Here is a 14,603-nt window from a genome sequence, read left to right on the forward strand (position 1 = left end):
ATTTTGTTGATGGTTTAAAGTATTTTTTTGTTTTCTATCTCATTGATTTTAGCTCTTGACCATATAATTTCCTTTCTCCTAGAAACTGAGGTTAGGTTGCTGTTAATTTAGATTTGATGGATGTGTTGTGTAATGTCATTAATTTTGCTTATTTCATCCTTTTTAATTTATTTGTCTATTGCCTGAGGCCTACGTTAGATCTATTCCTGAGGTTTTGGCATGGTATATTTTCATTTTGGTTTGTTTTGAAGAACTTTTTAATTTCGTCTATAAGCCAATTATGTTCTAGTAGTGTCTTGTTTAGCTTCTATATCTGTGGTTTTATAAACCTTAACTTTTTATTGTCGATTTCTCTTTTTATGACATTGTGGTCTAAAAAGATAGTTGGTATTATTTCAATGTATTTAATTGGTTGAGGCTTTCTTTGTGTCCTAGTATGTGATCAATTCTACCCTGGAGAAAACAGAACTGAGACATAAATGGAGATTTATAAACCAATGCTCATAACAATGTTAATCACTATACCAAGGAAATGGAAATAGCTCAGATGTCCATTAACAAATTAATATATTAAGAAATTGTGGTACATTCACATTACTAAGTACTGTCTAACACTCAGGAGCAAGGATTTTTAGAAAAAATACTATAAAACATGAGAGAGGCAACAGAGTATTTTGCTGAGTGAACTAATTAAGTATCTTAAGGACAAATTCTGTATAAAATCATTATTATAAAAATAAAAGGATAACTAACTAATTAGATGAGGATAAAAAGTATAAAAGGGGGAAATGGAGAGAGGCAGAGGACCTGAGGATGACAAGGGAGGGAAATCATGAGCTTGTAGAATTTGATAAACTGACAGGCCCTGAAAGAATTAGGATGAATCTTGTCAACAGCTGTTGACCTAGGAAAAGGGAAAAAGTGCTTTCCACACTAAGGAGCTAGACATGAAGCAAGCAATATTTGAAGGAAACTGGAGTAAGACCTGGTTGGAAGAGAAACCTTGGTGGTGAGACCTGGTAATGGTGATGGAGACTCTGGCACTGCGTGGAGAACCTACGGCATTGCTGTAGAGAAAATGTGGCAAGGTGTAACTAGAAGAGTCCTGAGATGAGAACCACATTTAAAGGGTTGGTTTTTTTTTTTTTCTATTTTTGCAGAATGCTTGAAGGAGAACCTGACTCATGACTGCTCTGTGGTAAACCTGGCTGTATGATTTGGATTTAAATGATGAACTGAAACAAGAGCCTGGACTAATTGAGAAATGGTGCCTTGGAACTGCTGGGTTAAAACCTAGATCTGTTTGCTTTGGGTGATATTATTTGTCATCCCCACTATCCATCTTACATAGGTAACAAACTTCATTCTTGGTTCCAAAACTCTGAGTCAACAACAAATAAACAAACCTTTTGCTGCTGCTGGGGCACTATAGACACTATAGGGCTTGCTTTTCATCTGTCTTCTGTTCTGGGATGATGAGAGGCTGTGCTAGTCTTTTCCCTCTGGCCCTTTTAGAGAGATGCTTATGGAACTGTACCCCCCCGCCCCATGTCCTTTTTTTTTACCCCCTGGAGACACATGGAAACCAATATAAAATGTTTAAAAAGAAAATGTTTACTATTTTACTAACATTAAATATATTATCTGTTAAGTCAAGAGGTTCCTTGTATTTTTTTATTTAATGATTAGACAATCTCTTACTTTAAATACACACTTAATCATGTTGTTATTGTTAGGTGCCATCAAGTCGAGTACTACTCATAGTGAGCCTATGGACAACATAGCTGAACTCTGTGCCATCCTCACATTCCCTGACACACCAAAGCCCACTGTGACAGTCATATATCTTAATAGTACATTAGATTTTATATTTTTGTGCACTCACAGTTAATATGGTTACTTGTGAGTAAGTTACATTTCAGTGACAAAGTCATGAATTGTTGTTGTTATATGTTGTTGAGTCACCTTTGACTCATGGCGACCCTATATACAACATCCCTAAAACCTTCTTGATCCTGTAACAATCTTACTGTCTTTGACATACCTACCCCCATTATCCCAGTGACTGAATCAATCGATCTCATTGAGGGTCTTCCTCTCCTGTGCTGTTCCTCCACCCTCCCAAGCATGCAGTCCCTCTCTAAGGACTGGTCCCTCCTTACAACATGTCCATATTATGTCAGACAAAGCTTCAGAATCTTTGCTTCCAAGGAGCAGCATGGTTACACCCTCTCTAGGATGAACTTGTTTTCTTAGCAGTTCATAGTATATTCAATATTCTTCTCCAACACCACAGTTCGAAGTTATCAATTCTCTTTCTATCATCTCTAGTCATTGTCCAGCTCTCTGATGTATAGCAAGTGACTGCAAGAACCATGGCCTGTGTCAGGCACATCTTAGTCTCGAGGCTGACATCATTGCTCTTCAGTCCTTTGGAGAGGTCTCTGACAGCAGACTTTCCCAACACAATAGTTGTTGTTGTTATGTGCCGTAGAGTTGCTTGCCACTCATAGCGACCCTATGTACAACATCCCTAAACTCTACTCTGTCCTGTGCCAATCGCACCGTCTCAAACACACCCATCCAATTACCCCACTGAATCAATCCACCTCATAGGGGGCCTTCCCCTTCTGTGCTGTCCTTCCATCCTACCAAGCATGATGTACCTTTCCAAGGACCTGTCCCTCCTTGCAACATGTCCAAAGTATGTTAGACAGAGCCTTAGAATCCTTGCCTCCAAGGAGAAGCCTGGTTTGATCCTTTCCAGGATGAATCTGTTTGTTTTCCTAGCAGTCCATGGTACCCTCAATATTCTTCTTCAGCACCACAGCTCAAAGGCATCAATTCTCCTTCTATCCTCCTTAGTCATTGTCAAACTCTCTGATGCATGCATAACAAGTGATAGCAAAGAACATGGCCTTTATCAGGCACACCTTAGTCTCCATAGAGACACCATTACTCACTCTTCAGTACTTTGGAGAGGTCCCTAACAGCAGACTTTCCCATGGCAATACGTCTTCTAAAATACAGAAAACCCTATGTACAACAGAACATCCCAACACAATATGTTTTTTTTTTTTTAATTTCCTGCTGCTGGTGCCAAGAGTGTTGATTCTGGAGCCAAGCAAACTAAAGCTGTTCACAATCTCTATCTATTCACCATCAATTAAGATGCTACTAATTAGCCCAGTGGTGAGAATCTTTGTTTTCTTGATATTGAGCTTCAATCCATATTGAAGGCTGCAATCCTTGACCTTTTGCAGAAGTATTCAGGTCCTCCTCAGTTTCATCAAGCAGGGTTGTGTCATCTGCATAATGCAGATTTTTGATGAGTCTTCCTCCAATCTTGATGCCACATTTCTCCTCATTGAGCCCAGCCTGCTAGATAATCTGTTCTTCATATAGATTGAAAAGGTATGGAGATAAGACACATCCCTGAAATACACCCTTCCCAATTTTGAACCATGTAGTATTCCCTTGCTCTTTCCAGATCACTGCCTCCTAATCCGAGTATACGTTTCACATAAGCACGATCAGGTGTTGGGAGATTCCCATTATGCTCAGAGTTATCCACAGTTTGTTGTGTTCCACACAAATCAATGCCTTTGCATAGTCCATGAAACACCGATAGACATTCCTGTGATATTCCCTGCTTTCCGCCAAGATCCATCTAACAATAGCTATAATATCCCTAGTTCCATGGCTTCTTCTAAACCCAGCCTGCACTTTTGGCAGTTCTCTGTTGTTGTGCTGTTCCAATAATTTTCAGCAAAATCTTGCTTGTGTGTGATAATTATTAATGAGCATTCAGATTAAGACAGACTAGGAAGAAATAGTGACCATCCACTTCCAAAATAGCAGTCCTTTGAAAACCCTATGTACAATAGAACACACTTAGACTTTTGGACTTTCTTCAAACCCTTTCCATAATTCTTGTACCTGGAATTTGGACTTAGAGACTTCCAAACTTAAGAGAACTCATTATTTCATAGTCTACATTTTTTAAAGGATAATAATGAATTTCCAAGAGAGTAAATAGGTTCATACTACAGAGTGGAAGCACTTAGAAGCACTTATTTGAAGAGTCTGTCTCACACATTTTGATCCTATTTCCTGGAGAGATCAGTTCTTGAAGAAGGACATCATGCTTGAAGGGGTAAAAGGTTAACATAAAAGAGGAAAACCTGTATGAGATGAATTGTCCCAGTGACTATGGGAATGAGGTCAGCTGTGTTGGAGATGGTGAGTTTGGTTCAGGATAAAGGAAGGTTCAGAACTGTTGTTTTATGGTCACTATGAGTCAAAGTAAATTTGAGTGTATGTAACAATAACAGTTTCTAGGGAGCACTGGTAGCCTATTAATAAGGAACTGTGCTGTCAACCCACAGATACATGGTTCAAATCCACAGCTGTTCCATGAGAGAAGGATGGGCTTGTGATATATAATCTCTAAAAGCCCGCTAGAGGGGTAGTTATAAATTAATTCTGACTCAGCAGCATACAATAAAAGCAACATAATTAGTTGATAAAATTTATGACTTTTCTTTGTACTTTTGTTATTGTTGTTATTGCTATATACTGTCAAGTCAAAACCAACTAATAGTTGACCCTCCATTGGATTTTCAGAGGCAGCTAATAGCCCATCTTTCACAGAGTATCAGATGGATTCAAACTATGTGCCTATATGTTGGCAGAGGATTTATTTACCACTAAGCTACCAGATCTAAGACTTTTAGTGACTTTCTTAGTATTGCTTTATGAGGGAAACCTTGCTGAACCCTCTATCATTTTCATAATCTCTGCTGTTGTTAGGTCTGTCACTATAGCCATTGTGCCAGTCTATCTCATTGAGAAACTTTCTTTCCTTAATTGATTTCTTCTTTTCCAAGGATGCAATTTTCTTCCCAGGATTGAACCTTTCCAGTGATGTAGTGAAAATACACGAGAGTAAGTCCCATTATTCTTTCTTTTATGAAGCATATTGACTACATTACTTCCAACACAGATTCATTTGTTCTTTTGACTGTGAAAGGTATACTCAATGTTGTTCATCAACACCACAATTCAAAGGCATTGCTTTTTGGTTAGTCTTCCATATGTCTTGATTGCTGCTTCTACAGATGTTTTATATATTAATTTGAAGATTAAGAAAAGTAATTTCCTAAGGAAGCAAAAAAGAAGTAGAATCTTCTCTAATTAGTCTTGATGAGAAAACAGAGTTTAACTGACAACATGATTCATTTCACAAAAAATCCATGATAAGGTCTAAGCTAGCCTGTACCCTTAATCCAAAAATAATTTTTGAGATAATATTTTTTTTCTTGATGTGTTTTTAAGAAATATTTTGGCAATTTGTTAAATTAAAAGACATTCATATTAACTATGTTTGGACACCATCTAGAATACAATGAAGACTATAAGGTAGCAAAGTAAATATACTTAGAAAAAAATGGTGTCAAATATACATGGAGGAAAAAGGATAAATTTGATATTTATTAACCATATCTTCAATTAAAAAATTAGGAAATATATCATGTCTAATACTAGGACAAAACTTGTGAATGAATGTTGAATTCATGAGTTTATTTCAATTAATTGATATCATCAGATTTGCAGAAGCTTGGTAATATTGGATCGAAATGAAAAAAAAGAGTATGATATTTCTGTAAAACATTTGAGTGATATATTAAATAAAAGTCCACTAATCTTGAGCATAGAGAAGAGGTCTCAAGATTTAAATATTCAATGTTGAAATGCCAAATTGTCTTCCAGAGTGGTTGTGTCATTTTACAACCCCACTAAAAATGTATAAGAGTTCATATCTTGTCATATCCTCTCCAACATTTATTACTTGTTGCCCGGCTAAACTTTCCCACTACTACTAGGCTAAGATAGTCTCTCACTGTGGTTTTAATTTATATCTCTCTTATTGGCAGAGACTTAGAGCATTTCTTCACAGGTCTGTTGGCCATCTGAATGTACTCCTCTATGAAAAGTCTTTTCATGTCTTTTGCCCACTTTGTAATTGGGTTATCAGTTTGTTTTTTTCTCCTGGAGACCTTAAATTTTCAAGTTGAGACTCTTGTCTGAGATGGTATTGCAAAATGTTTGTTTACAGTCAGTAAGTTTTCTTGTTACCCTGAACATAGAAATTCCATATGGCCCAGTTATTCCAGTGCTTGGAATATACCCTGGGAATATGAGGACTGAGACACAGAGACTTTTACACCAATGTGCATAGCAGCTTTATTCACCATAGCAAGAACAAGAAAACAGCTCAAATGCCCAACCACAATGGAATGCATCAAGAAATTATGGTATCTTCACACTCCGGCATACTATGCAGCACACAAGAACAATAATTTTGTAAAATGCTACCTAACATGAGAGGGACTGGAGAGCATTATGCTAAGGGAACTAAGTCAGTATCATAAGAATAAATACTGTGTAAGGCCATTATTATAGAACCAGTACAAGGATCCAAGGAGAGGAGGGCAGGGGGCTTAATCATAGGGTCATACCTAATTTGATGGGTGGAGGGAGGGAAAGGGGAAAGATCCAGTGTGAAAAACAATGTATATGAACTTTATGAACCTTATATGTAAACAAGTATAAAAATTAAAAAGAATAAATATTTTATGTTACTGCTAATGATATATTTTCATAAAGCATAAGACTAAGATGGAGGACATTAAAGAAATTTTATGTCTTCCATAATCTAAAATTTTAAGTTTATTTTTAAACAGTCCATATTAGTTAAAATGATCATAGCTAGCTTTATACTTGAAAATTGCTTCAGGAACAATGTTTAAGGTATTGTTAAATAATTTTCTTTCAAAATACACTGATGTTCAGCTTCAGTGTTCAAGAGTGGAGTTTTTATTTTATACCTTTTAATTACTAGCTAAGGCTTATTTCCTCTCATAAATTAAAAATGCATAAATGCAGAAAAAAGTGGGAATAATGTCTGAAATATTCATGACAATTTTATGTCATAATATGACTCTCTTCTATTTCCATGAAAAAATACATTAAAGTACTTTGGTCTTGCTATTGTTATGGAGATGGGACCAGTCAGGTGTGTTGTAGTTGTTGTTGTGTGCCATTGAATTAGAACTGTCACATAGCTGACCTTCCAGTGAGTTTGAGAGGCAATAAACAGCACTGGAGGAGATTGCTCATCTTTAACTTGTGAAGCTACGGATCTAAATGGCATGCCTTTGAGTTGCCACCACAACAGCATATCACTAAACTACAAGATCTTCCCACTATGTTGTTTTCAATATTATTGTTAGATGCCATCAAGATTAGTACAACACATAATGACTCTATGAACAATAGATCTGAACCCTGACCTATTCTGTGCCATCATCATATTTGGACAAACTCGAACCCATTGTCGTCATCACTGTGTCAACCCACCTGCTTGAGGATCTTCCTTTCTTTCACTTTCCTGCCACATTTTAAAAAAATGATGTCTTTCTCCAAAGAATAACCTCTCCTAGAAACATACCCAAAGTATGTGCGATGGAGCTTGATGTAAAGTTGTGTAGTACTCAGGAAAAAACTATTTTGAAAATTCCTGTATGACATGGGTAATGCTGGAGAGCAATATGCTGGTGAACTAGTTAAGTGCATAAGAAAACAAATACTGTATAAGAACATTATAGTAAAAATGGAAGGATAACCAGTGAGATGTGTAAGAATATAGAGAAGAAGAAAGGGAAAGGGAACAAAGGATGGAAAGCGGGGAAACCATGAGGTCAAAGAGTCTGGAGAATGAAAAAAAATGTACATGAATAAAACAAAACAAAAAAATAAAGATGGGGGGGAAAATCCTGTTCATTTTTTTTGGCAGTCCATAGAATATTTAGTATTCCTCTCCAACACCACAGCTCAAAGGCATCAATTCTTCTTTTGTCACCCTTATTCATTGTCCAGCTCTCAGATGCATAGCAAGTGATTGAAAAGAACATAAGATAAATCAAGCAAATAGTAGTTCCCAAAGTAACATAATTATTCCTCAAAAATTTGGAGAGTTCCCTGACTGCAAACTTTCCCAGTGCAATACCTCTCCTAATCTCCTGAATGCTGGAACCAAGTAAAATGAAGTGTTGACAGTTTCAATCTTTTCTCCGTTTATCATTATGTTGTTTATAGGGAAGGGTGAGGATATTTTACTTCTGAACGTTGATAAACAATACATATTGAAGGATATATTCCTTTATCTTCTGTATCAAGTGCCTCAAGTCCTCCTCATTTCCAACAAACAACATTATGTCATCTCCATAACACAAGAATTGATGAGATTTCTTCTAAACCTGAGGGCATATTCTTCATCAACCCAGTTTAGGGAAACAACCGTGAGACATACCCTTCTTAACTTTAAACTGCTTAGTGTTTTCTTGCTCTGTTCACACAGTAGCTTCTTGGTCTAGGTACAGGTTTTGCAAGAGCATGATTACGTGTTCTGGAATTCCCATTCTTCTCAAAATTAGTCGTAGTTTGTTATGAGCCACACAATCAAATGTCTTTGCATAGTCATAAAAAACAAATATAAATCCTTGCGGCATTTTTTGCTTTCAGCTAAAATCACCTGGCATCAGCAATGATATCTCTTTTAAATCGAGTTTGACTTTCTGGTAGTTCTTTGTCTAAGTACTTTTCCAATTATTTTTTTTTAATTTTACTTTTATTTTATACTGGTTTACTTACAAGGTTCATATACATTGTCTTTAAACTGAATCTTTCCCCTTTCCTTTACTCATCCTCCCTCCAACCATCAAATTGTGGGCCCACTTTCACCCTTTTTCTCCCGCTCCCCTCGTTGGATCTTTGTACCCATTCTTCTTGTTGCTAATGTGCCATCGAGTTGCTTGTGGCTCATAGCGACCCTATGTACAAGGACCCTAAACACCATTATATCCTGTTCCAACCTAGCTGTCTCAAACCCACTTATTCCCATTGCTCCAGTCACAGAATCGATCCATCTCATTGAAGGTCTTCCTTTCCCTCTCCGCCCCTCCACTCTGCCAAACATGATGTTCCTCTCCAAGGACCAGTCGCTCCTTGCAATATTCCCAAAGTATGTCAAATGGAGCTTCAGAATCCTTGACTCCAAGGAGCATTCCGGCTTCACCCTCTCTAGGACAGACCTGTTTGTTCTCCTAGCAGTCCATGGTATATTCAACACTCTTCTCCAGCACCACAGTTCAAAGGCATCGATTCTCTTTCTGTCATCCCTAAGTCACTGTCCAACTCTCTGATGCATAGTATGTAATTGCAAAACTATAGTCCGGATCAGGCGCACCTTAATCTCCAGCCTGATGTCATTGCTCTTGAGTACTCTTGATAGGCCCCTCTCAGCAGACTTTCCCAATGCAATTTGTCTCCTGATTTCCTGGATGCTGTTACCAAGAGTGTTGACTGTGGAGCCAATTATCTCAATCTCTTCACCATCCATACTGATGCTACTAATTGGTCCAGTGGAGAGAAACTTTGTTTTCTTGATGTTGAGCTTCAATCCATATTGAAGGCTGTAGTCCTTGACCTTCTGCAGCAAGCACTTCAGGTCCTCCTCAATTTCAGCAAGCAGGGTTGTGTCATCTTCATAATGCAGGTTGTTGATGATTCTTCCACCAATCTTGATGCCACATTCCTCCTTGTACAGCCCAGGGTCTCAGATAATCTGTTCTGCATACAGATTGAAAAGGTATGAAGACAGAATACATCTGTGGTGGACCCCTTCTTGATTTTGGACAATTTAGTGTCTTCTTGCTCTGTTCTGATGACTGCCTCTTGGTCCAAGTATAGGTTTCACATTAGCACAATCAAATGTTTTGAGATTCCCATTCTTCTCAGAGTCAGCCATAGCTTGTTGTGACCCACACACTCAAAAGCCTTTGCTTAGTTAATGAAGCACAGATAGACACTCTTCTGGAATTCTTTGCTTTCTACCAAGATCCATCTACCATTAGCTATAATATCCTTAGTACCGCAACCTCTTCTAAATCCAGCCTGCACATCTGATACCGATTCTAAAATAACAATTTTACACATTATCTCTCTTTATGAGACTGAGTTAGTTCATTTAGCATAATACTCTCCAGACCCTCCCCATTTAGGGAGTAATTTACACATTCATTGCTCCTGCACAGTGCATAGTATTCCATTGTGTGAATGTACTATCATTTTTCAACCCATTCCATTGTAATGGGACATTGGGCTCTTTCCATGTTCTTGGTATGGTGAGTAACACTTCTATGAATATTAGTGTACAAGTCTCTGTACCTCAGTTCTCATTTTCTCATGGTAAGGCTCAAGGTCAAGAAGATAAAGATTCTCGCCACTGGACCAATAGGCAGCGTCAGGATGGATGACGAAGAGATTGAGAGTATTCACAGCTTCACTTTGCTCGGCTCCACAGTCAACACTCTTGGTACCAGCAGTCAGGAAATCAAAAAGCGTATCGCGATGGGAAAGACTGCCGTTAGGAACCTCTCAAAGGTACTCAGGAGCAACAGTGTCTCTCTGGAGACTAAGGTGCGCCTGATACAGGCCATGGTATTTGCAATCACTTGTTATGCATCAGAGAGTTGGACAATGACTAGGGAGGACAGAAGGAGAGTGGATGCTTTTGAGCTGTGGTGCTGGAGAAGGGTACTGAATGTACCATGGACTGCCAGGAAAACAAACAGATTCATCTTGGAGAGGATTAAACCAAGCTGCTCCTTGGAGGCAAGGATTCTGGGGCTTCGTCTGACATACTTTGGACATGTTGCCAGGAGGGACGGGTCCTTGGAGAGGGACATCATGCTTGGGAGGGTGGAGGGACAGCGCAGGAGGGGAATACCCTCTATGAGATGGATTGATTGGGTGACTGGGGTAATCGGGATGGGTGTGTCAGAGGCCGTGCGGTTGGCGCAGGATAGAGCAGGGTTTAGAGCTGTTGTGCATAGGGTCGCTATGAGTCGAAAATGACTCGATGGCACATAACAACAACAACATATTCTAAGTAGTGGAATAGCTGGGTCATATAGAATTTCTATGTTAAGCTTTTTGAGGAAGCATCAAACTGCCTTCCACAGTAGTTATACCATTTTATAATCCCAACAACAACATATGAAAGTTCCTATTTTGCCACATCCTCTCCAACATTTACTACTTGCTGCCCTGCTAAAGTTTCCCACTGTTACTGGAGCAAGATGTATCTCATTGTGGTTTTGATTTTCATCTCTGTTACTGCCAGTAATTTGAAGCATTTCTTCATGTGTCTGTTGGCCATCCAAATGTCTTTCTCTGTGAAAAGTCTTTCCATATCTCTTGTACATTGTAATTGGATTATAAATCTTTTTCCTCTGGAGGCTCAGGAGTATTCTGTAAACTTTTGTTATGAGATCCTTTTCTGAGATGATATTTCCAAATGTTTTTCCCAGTCAGTCGAGGTGGGTTGGTTTTTTTGGGTTTTTTTTGGGTTTTTTTTTCACCCTATTGGGAAAAATTTTTTATGAGTACAGAGATTTAATCTTTAAATGGTCACATTCATCAATTTTATCTTCTTCAGATTATGCAATTTTGTCTGAATTTGGCGGTCCCTTTATCGTAGACTCAGCCTTTTCTTGGAAGCAGGACTGGCATCCACTTCCTAAACAACATGCCTCTGGAAACTATGAACTTTGATAAATGGCAATAATTATAGAAAGGCTTGAGGCCTTTTTTTTTCATAGCTGCACTATGAGTCATGCTCGACTTGACAAGAATCAATATCAACAACAACAGGCCTTTTTAAGCTTGATCCTAGTTTGTGCTTTAGGAACTTCATGGTTTGGGGCTTTATTCCTAGGTCTTTGATCTACCTTGAGTTGATTTGTGTGTATGGTGTAAGATGTGGATCCTGTTTCAGGTTTCTACATTTTGCAGTCCAGTTTTGCCAGTTCCATTTATTGAAGACATTAGATGGGTTCATTTCTGGGTTCTCAGTTCTGTTCCATTGTTCTATGTGCCAACCCTTATATCAACACCATGTTGTTATAGTTACTATTACTGTGTAGTAGGTTTTGAGATCAGGGAGTGATATGCTTCTCACTACATTTTTGGTTTTTTCATAAGTGCTTTGCTTATTTGAGGTCTCTTCTCCAAATAAACTTGACAATTTCCTTCTCGATCTCCTTGAAAAAAGATTTCTTATCTCACAAAAAAAAAAGAAAAAGGAATTTGATATCTGTTTTGGAATTGTGTTGCACATGTACATTGCTGTTGGTAGGATTGTCATTTTCACAATATTGAATTTTCCTATCCTTGAATAGGGAACACAGGTCTCTTATTGTGTCTTGTAAAAATTTTCTATAGTTTTCTTTGTATAAATCTTTTGTGTCTCTAGTTAGGTTCGTTCTCAAATATCTCAATTTGTTGTTGGCTATTGTAAATGGTTACATGTTCAATTGATTTCTAACTGCCACATTTGGTAGAAATTATCTATTTCCTCCTCTTTGGCTCTGGTTAGTCATACATAAATTTGAATGATAGTGGAATTAACAGGTTTTCCTTGTATGCATATGAATATTATCCTGTCATTCACAATATTGCATTTCAAAATGGATCTTTAAATAGCCTTTTTAACTATCAAAGCAGCCCCATTTTTTTCACCTTTTCATCTCTAGCATAGTTGATAGTATGATCATCTGATTCAAAATATCCTATGCCAATCCATCTCATTTTGCTAATACTTAATATGTCAATATTTATGGGTTCCATTTCTTTCTTAACAATGCCTAGTTTTCCTACATTCATTTCTTCACATTCCACATATTAATCACTAGTTTCTTCTTACAACTGTTCCTTCTCCTTTTTGTTTCTAAATTTGAGGGCTCAGTCTCAGTGGCCATGTCTGTTAGTCTACTCTAAGTGTGTTCTGCTGTACTTGGATTTTTGAAGGCCTGTTATATTTCATAAGTGGATGGCCAATCCTTCTTTGTAGTCTGTCTTAATTTGGATGCTTAATTTCAGAACAATATCTGACAGATAAGCATTTTTCTGAGCAGATGAAAGACACCTTACAAAAATAACTAATACATTCACTGTTCTCTCCACCCAAACATGTGTGCTATGTCTCTTCTTCCTTTTCCCTTTTTACACCAGTATTTCTTGAACTCCTGTCTCGCTGGTCTGGAGGACAACTACTTGGACAACTGACTGGAAAAGATCCATATTTATTTCCATTAAAAAAAAAAGTGACCTGACAGAGTGTAGGAATTATTGAACAATATCTCTAATATCACACACTAGCAAAATCCTGCTGAAGATTATACACAAACCACTGGAACAGTACAATAACAGAGAACTACCATAATTACAAGCTGAGTTTGGAAGAGGTAGTGGCACGAGTGATATTCTTGCCAATTTCAGATGGATCTTGGAAGAAAGCAAAGAGTAGTAGAGAAATGTATACCTGTGTTTCTTTGGCTATGCCAAGGCATTTGACTGTGTGGATCACAACAATTGTGGTCACCTTGAGGAAAATGGGAATCACAGAACACTTGGTTGTGCTTATGCAAAACTTATACTTGGACCTGAAAGTCATCCTCAGGATAGAGCATTGAAACACTGCATGGTTCAAAATCAGGAAAGGAGAGCAACAGAGATGCATCCTGTCTTCATACTTTTTCAATATATATGCAGAATAGATAATTTTTTTTGCTTGTAACTTCAGATAAAAATTCATCTTGTATACTGCTTGATTTTAATATTCTAAAAACATAGGCTGATATTTTGACATCTCTATGTGGAAATTTTCAGTAAAGAATTATAATCTGATATTGGGAGTTGCTTTAGACTAGAGGGGTTTTTTGTTTGTTTGTTTTTGTTTTGTTTTGTTTGTCTTGGAGCATGAGCTTTTATTTGTTTCCAAAATGACACAGTTTGTAAATTCTGTTGAGGAGTTCTACTCTAAACCATGAGTGGCAATGAACTTGACAGCAACAGCTTTGGTTTGGACCAGCTTTTTAACAGAGCTTCCTCCATATTTTCTTTTTTTTAAAGTTTTTTTTTTTATTTCATTTGTCTATTAATTTTTTTTAAATAGCATTCAGTTTATTACATATATTTAGTATTGACTTCTCATATTTCCCCCCCCTGTCTGTTTTTATCATAATTATGTTATAATCTAGATGAGTATACTTTATACACAAACAAATAAAACAAATTCAACATAATAAACATAATAAACTCAAAGATATACTTTCAAAAATCTTTCATATGATCAGGATTCAGGTTGAAAATCCTTGAAAGTCTGTTTTAATTGTCCCATTTCCACAGTGTTTTCAAAACCAGTTCTGATTAATCTCCTTTGTCAGTGTGTCCTTTGCCATTCCTTATCACTCCTCCTTGAGAGAGATTTTCCCTAATTCATAAGGAAAAGGAGATGGCATATTGTCTTAGCTACTTCCTGTTGAAAAGGGGTGCTATAGGTTTCAGGGTGAAGATCTTCACCAGTTTAGGGCTTGTGTCAGGAAAAGGAAGTCTTACTCATAAACAATACCACCCAAAGGTAATAAAGGAGGTCAGAATTGCTTCCACTGTGGAAAGCTGGGCCACTTCAGTAGACA

Source organism: Elephantulus edwardii, unplaced genomic scaffold, assembly GCF_000299155.1.
Source record: "Elephantulus edwardii isolate Elephantulus edwardi_28Jun2011 unplaced genomic scaffold, EleEdw1.0 scaffold00347, whole genome shotgun sequence".
Taxonomy (NCBI): Eukaryota; Metazoa; Chordata; class Mammalia; order Macroscelidea; family Macroscelididae; genus Elephantulus; species Elephantulus edwardii.